Here is a 6,526-nt window from a genome sequence, read left to right as displayed (position 1 = left end):
AAGGTAAAGGATGCTACAATTTTGTACTGCTTGTAAAATGCACAGTCTATAACGGTTCACAAATTTTTTTTTATCTTGATAATCTATAGTTTATTTTTGCATTTACGCCATCAATAAAAGTTTCATAATTCCTTTTTTTAGAGTTATTATTCGTTTTGAGCCTTTCGACTACTAGTCAAATTCAAACCAAATTAAGACTGATACATGTATCCCGTACAACCTGCTAACAGAATAGTTTGATTCGTTTAATTAAGCCAGAAATTATATAACAATGAATTTAAATCTCCCAAATCTATAGCATCACTGCTTTTTTAGTACTAGCGGCTACAAGGTTAGCATCTAGGAGCTCTAAATAAAAAACCTACTTCCCGGTGGCTAAACTATGATTACTGACTGTACCTTTTCACTGCAGAAAATTGAAGCACAACATTTGTAGCTAAGCGAAAGAGTACACTATAAAAGACAACTGTATGATCTACATTTCCCATATGAAATATAGAGTAGCTACGGTCCAAGATTCTCTGCAAATGTGCAGCAACCTCTGAATCTGGAGCATAGATTGAAATTTCTGTCTAAATATTTAATCATTCTGGTAAGAGGTGGAGAAAAGATTTGAGTATTCTGAGTAGGAAAGAAAAGTTTAAATTCTGCTTAGCCATGGTAAACTCCTTCTGTTTTCCTAACAATTTTATACTATTCTTGTACAGAGGAGCTTTTAAGAAAATGCAAATAGTTATATATTTTTTGCCCATGAAACACAAGTTTAATCTACTTAGGAGTTGAATTTAATTGCATAAAATCGCATAAAAAATCAACAAAATTTAAATAAGATCATAAAAGGGTTAATAACATAAGATTTTTTTATTATTGTAGTTTTTAATGTGATTTTGGAGGATTTTTCACAAAAATAATTTCGCCTCACCAGCGAATAGCGAGCCTAATTTTTCTTTTTAAAGAATCCACCTCAGTTTTCAAAAACATTATTCAATGTTTACAAAAACATTGAGAAAAAGATCATCGAATTGACAAACACTGAGAAAAAAATTATCCATGGAAACATTACAATAATCTTTATAGTGCTTCGTGAAAAAAACAGCTGTTTTAGTTAAAATTTGTTAAAACTTTCAATGTTTTTCTTGGTAGCCCCTATTTCTTTCTCTCCTTGGTATACTCTACTCCCAATCAGTAAACTTTTACTCAACAAGAAAACTTTTCAATTATTTGCTTCAGTTAAAGCAACGTAGGATATTTTATATTTCTATTCAAATTTTCTGCCTAATTCTTTTTCAAAAAAATGTTTTGCTATTAAGTTCAGACGCCCTTCAAAAGTAATTGTTCGTTTTCCCTTTCTTCAGATTTTAAGCTTCGCCTTTATGGGAAGTGTCATCCTTGTTTTAAATTTGAATAATGTATTGGTTTGAAATTTTCGAATTTGAATTTATGCTCAAGTCATTTTCTGCGTATTTTTTTATTTTTTACAATATTTTTTTAGTGAGCTCTTTCAAAAAAATGTTTTGCTAATTAAGTTCAGACGCCCATCAAAAGTAATTGTTCGTTTTCCCTTCCTTTAGATATTAAGCTTCGCTTTTATGGATAGTGTCATCCATGTTTTTAATTTGAATAATGTTGTGTTTTAAAATTTTTGAATTTCAATTTATGTTCTTTTGACTTACATATGGCATTTGATACAAAACTACATTTAATAGCTGACGCAGAAACGTTCTTTGACATTCTATATATTTAGTAAATAAATATCCTTTTCATGTGTCTAATAAGATTAACATGTCTAATATAGATGCAAGATCAAAATGGAGTGTGTCACCTAATTAACCAAGTATTTCTTAGTTCACTACAATCATAATGGTTAGAAAAGTGGAATCTGGTGCAGTTCACGATATAATGTTGCTGGTATCAATTATTTTTAAAAAAACTGGGAAATTTAAAGGCTCCTGGCGGCAACACGGTCGATTGCACATTATTATAACCGTCATAAGAATGTTTTACGGATGTTTTTTTAAGCCGTGCATTCCGTGTGCATAATTTGATCTTTGCTATTTCAGAGAAGTTTTCATTTTGTAGCTTTTAAGTATAAGGGAAATGAACAAGAGGGGAAAGCAGGCTTTAAAAATTTCAATTTTAAGGGGGGGGGGGTTGATACCCCCACACCCACCTTCTGCACGCTTATGCCATGCACTAGATAATGATATAATTAACCCAGCTCCCAAGAACTGATAAATTGAATTAAGTGAGATAATATTGTATAATTATATTAATATTACAGATTTCAGCTTACAACCATGGCTAACCAAGAAACCAACACATGGCTAATATGATGCAACATTGGCATAGAACAATATTGGATGTAGAGAGTTCATCTTCATTTAATTTTTTTTTATATAACAAATATTAAGTAAAAATAAGAATAATAGTTATTTATCGCATCTTATTATAAACAGCTTTCCGCGGATATACATAGAATGTACAATTATTAGATTAAAACCAGTTTATGATTGTACATTTTTATATTCGTAGAAAGCTGGATATAATACGATGCTAGAAATAGTTTTTTCGTATGGATGATAACCGGTTTCGAATGAATACGAGAAAAACTAAGTATAAAATTGAAAAATTGGATGCAGTTCAATTTATGAATGTAAATTATGTAGGTCCCCAGATTTTTAAAAATCATTATTGGTTGGTATAAATTAGAAGTGCTTCCAACAATTTTAATAAATAGAAATGGTATTTCTATTTACCATAATTGAAAGTGTACATAATATCTATTCATCATCCTATGTCTTATCCTTATGATAATACTTTAACTGTACTACAGTTTTACTTTCAGACAGTCATGTATGCTTTAAGTATATAAAAGAAATCTGGATGATATCATTATAACATGCAAAATTAAAATGATATAAAATCCTTGAACTAATTTTTTAGTGCTGGGAGACTTAAAATTTTTCTCCCTCGTTAAAAAAAAACAAACAAAAAACGAAGACTAATCTACTCAAGTAATTTAAAAGGAAAGGAATCAAATGCAATTGAAGGAGGAAAACGAATAAATACAATAGATTAATATCTAGAATCAAGTCGTTAATGCATGAATATCAAAGTAGAGGCTAGATGGAATCAGAATAAATATTCAAGTTAAAAAATCACTTTTTATCACAAACATTTTAATTTTCATTTTTATTTTCTCTTGAAATTAGTGAATATTTTTTTTCCAAGGATAAAACAATAACGATAAATTGCTGTACATCCCAAATACGAGAAACAAAAATCTCTCTATCTGCAGACTACAATTATTGGTGAAAATTTTGCACACTAAAGGTTTGTACAACCCAATCAAGAAAAGTAATCAACTAAAGAGAGAACATGTTTGCAAAACTTTGGGAACCAGTGTTATTTACAGTACAGTATCCCCTCCTTTCCTGCATTTTATGGCAGGTGATAGGCTATTATCTATAATACAAAGTAGAACGATGTCTTTCCGTCCCTTAAAATCTCGGTAACCTCTGAACCGATTGGATTCTACTCTTCAGGTCATGTGGTGGATTTAGGCTATTTTCTTAGGGGGTGGGACACCCACAACCCCCCAAAAAAACAAAAAATACCCCCACCATTTTTTCCCCGAAAATTTCGAATTTGATACTGGGTAAGCACCAGGAATACTTATTTTTTTTTAAATTACCATTTGGTGCAAAGCCCCTAGAGGCTAGGGGAGAAGCCGCTAGTATAATATAAAGTGATAAGATTTTTTTACGATCTTAAACCATTGATAGAAATGTTGATTCTTCTAAACTAGTTAGGAAGAAACTAAAGAAAAGGGGAAATAGTTTCCACTTCCCAACTGTTAAAAAGAAGACATGTAGCTAGGCTCGGATAAAATGTCTTGTAAAATAAAATTTGGTTAATTGAACGTTTTCTTTTGGGTACAAATTGCATAATTATGTTCAAATAAAAGTTGAACTAGTTCTTTTTGTAGTCAAAAAAGGAAATGGATTTATTTTATGACAGTAAGGCTTGGATCAAAAAATTTTTTGGGTGCTAATAAAATATGAGAATTGAACATTTATAAATAATCTTTGACTTCCCTGCTAAAGATTTCTTTTAAGTTGTGTTTTTAAAACTTATGTTTTAAGCGGTGTTTTAAATTAGATTAAATTCCGATAAAAATGTAGTTTTTATTTGTCTATATTTATTTTCAACTATTTTTGAGCAAATTCTAGTTTACTTTCAACTAGCCAGGGTAACAGTTAATTACACTTTATATTTACAACAATATCTAGTTTTGCAAATGATTGACATTTAAACTACAGTTAATATAAAAAAATAACCTACAGAATTAAAAAATATAACTATTGTTGACGTATTTATGACATTATGTATTTTTATAAAATGTATCTCCGTCAGTATAAATATATTTGATTATTCCATATAATAAGATAGCAAGGATAACTTTAGTATTGGCTGCAGTGAAGGGAGTGCAATCAATTTCGCACGAAACCATCTTTATATAACAGCCAAATTCAGAATGTCAATACAACAGTAAGTTAAAATTAACATTATATGGATATTTTATGTAAGACATTCTGCTTCCCTTATATAAAGAATGTTTCAGCTAAAACATTTTGTCAATTGTTTTTCTGATTAAAGCTTTAATATGATTTTGCGCTGTTGATTGCTATCCTAGCGGAAGAGATGGAACACCGAATTGAATACACAGATTTTCCTTAATCCTTCGCAGCCTCAATATTCCGCAACATTTGTCAATAAACCAACTCATAGTCATCTTAGATTAATTTACATAGATAGGAAATTAATCTTAGTTGTTCCATATGCTTAGAATAAATGTGGCCATTCAATTAAATCCTTATACTAAAGTAGCAGGATGTTTGTTTGTGTGTCTGTGTGTACCGAAGGATCTCGCTAACCGCTGAACCGATCGGGTTCTCCTTAACAGGGTAGATTCTCATGGTTCCCGGGAAGGTTTATAACTATTTTGGGGTAGGGTACCACCACCCTCCCAAGAGAAATGACAAAAAATCGAAATTTTTTAAAATACGGGAGACTTCAACGTAAAATAAAGAGGTATCGTACTAAAGAATTATCGTAGAGACTTTAACAAACAAAAACATTTAAAGTGCCTCTAGAGGCCTCTAGGGGCGTAGCCGCTAGTGAAAGATATAGTTCGATTGGGTTTATAGGCCAACACAATGATATTATTTTTGTGGAAAATTTCTGTATAACCATGTGTTTTCTTTATGGTTTAGAACATAAATCAATTTGATTCCTAGCCGTAATGAATCAAGTCACTGAATCTTTGATTTGAAGTTATTTTTGAAGGACTGTTTAGGTGTTGGGAGGGGGGAGGCATCGTCTTACCAAAAATCATGAAAACAGGACTACCATAAAAAAGTTTAACACTTGGTCGTTTCAGAGATCTTAAGTAAAAACACGACTAGACACACATCTACTTCATAATAAAGGAGAAAATCTATAAATATTTAACCAATGCTTTACGGTTGAATTAAGATGTAAATGTGCAAAAATATTCCCTGCTCACTTCACGCCAAGGGGAATCTGATCAATTCTCATTTTCCCGTAGGTTTTATAGTCACAAGAGTTAACTTAGAACGGTTGCTCTTTATCTATGGTATAAAGTAATTTTAAGAAAGTATTGTTTAAAATGATTTGGTTATAATCTCTACAAGCTGTTACGCCCCGAGAGGCCTCCAGAGGCACTTGAGTATAGAGGGGAGTCGACCATACAATTGAAATATTGTTTTTAAAGAGAAAATAGATACCGATTTTATAAATGTGGATTCCTTATATTAGGGGACAATTTATCTTGGTAAGGGTAGTAGTACCCTACTCAAAAATAGACCTATGAGTCGCTTCACTGTAAATAGTATAAATTTTGTTCAAACATAATTGAAAATATTACTAAGCTATAATTTGTATGCTTTTAGTTCAAAGAGTATAGTTATTACAATTAACATAGTGATCAGTCTATATCTTTAGATCTATTACAAGCTTCAAGACCGGACACATTTAATATAGTTAACTTTATAAAAAGATATATTTGATAAAAATAATTTTAAAGTATATTATTTTATTTAAGAAATAACTCAATTAAAAAATTAGAATACATAAAAATACTATAGAGGGATTAATATAGAGTAGTTTGGCTACCATCTAGAGAGGGTTAACAAGAGACATTAAGACATCTGGACTTAGGTGTAACATTTAACAATAAGCTATTTCAATACATCTTATATATCTCCTTCTGTTTGTTAAATATAACATACCATAAATAACATTTAACTTAAGCTTAACTATCCAGAAAAATTATACGCCTCTTTGCTGATTTAATTAAATTAAGCGTACCTATATTAAGAAAATAAATTAATAACAAAAAAAAAGAAAAATTAAATGGGGAGGCAGAACAGTGACGTGCACAGGGTTTTGTCAGGGAATTTTTTGAGATCACCTTAAAACGGCAAAATTGAAATGTGTAAAA

Source organism: Acartia tonsa, chromosome 3 (assembly GCF_053477335.1).
Source record: "Acartia tonsa isolate MP-2025a chromosome 3, ASM5347733v1, whole genome shotgun sequence".
Lineage (NCBI taxonomy): Eukaryota > Metazoa > Arthropoda > Copepoda > Calanoida > Acartiidae > Acartia > Acartia tonsa.
This window is presented reverse-complemented; position numbering follows the sequence as displayed.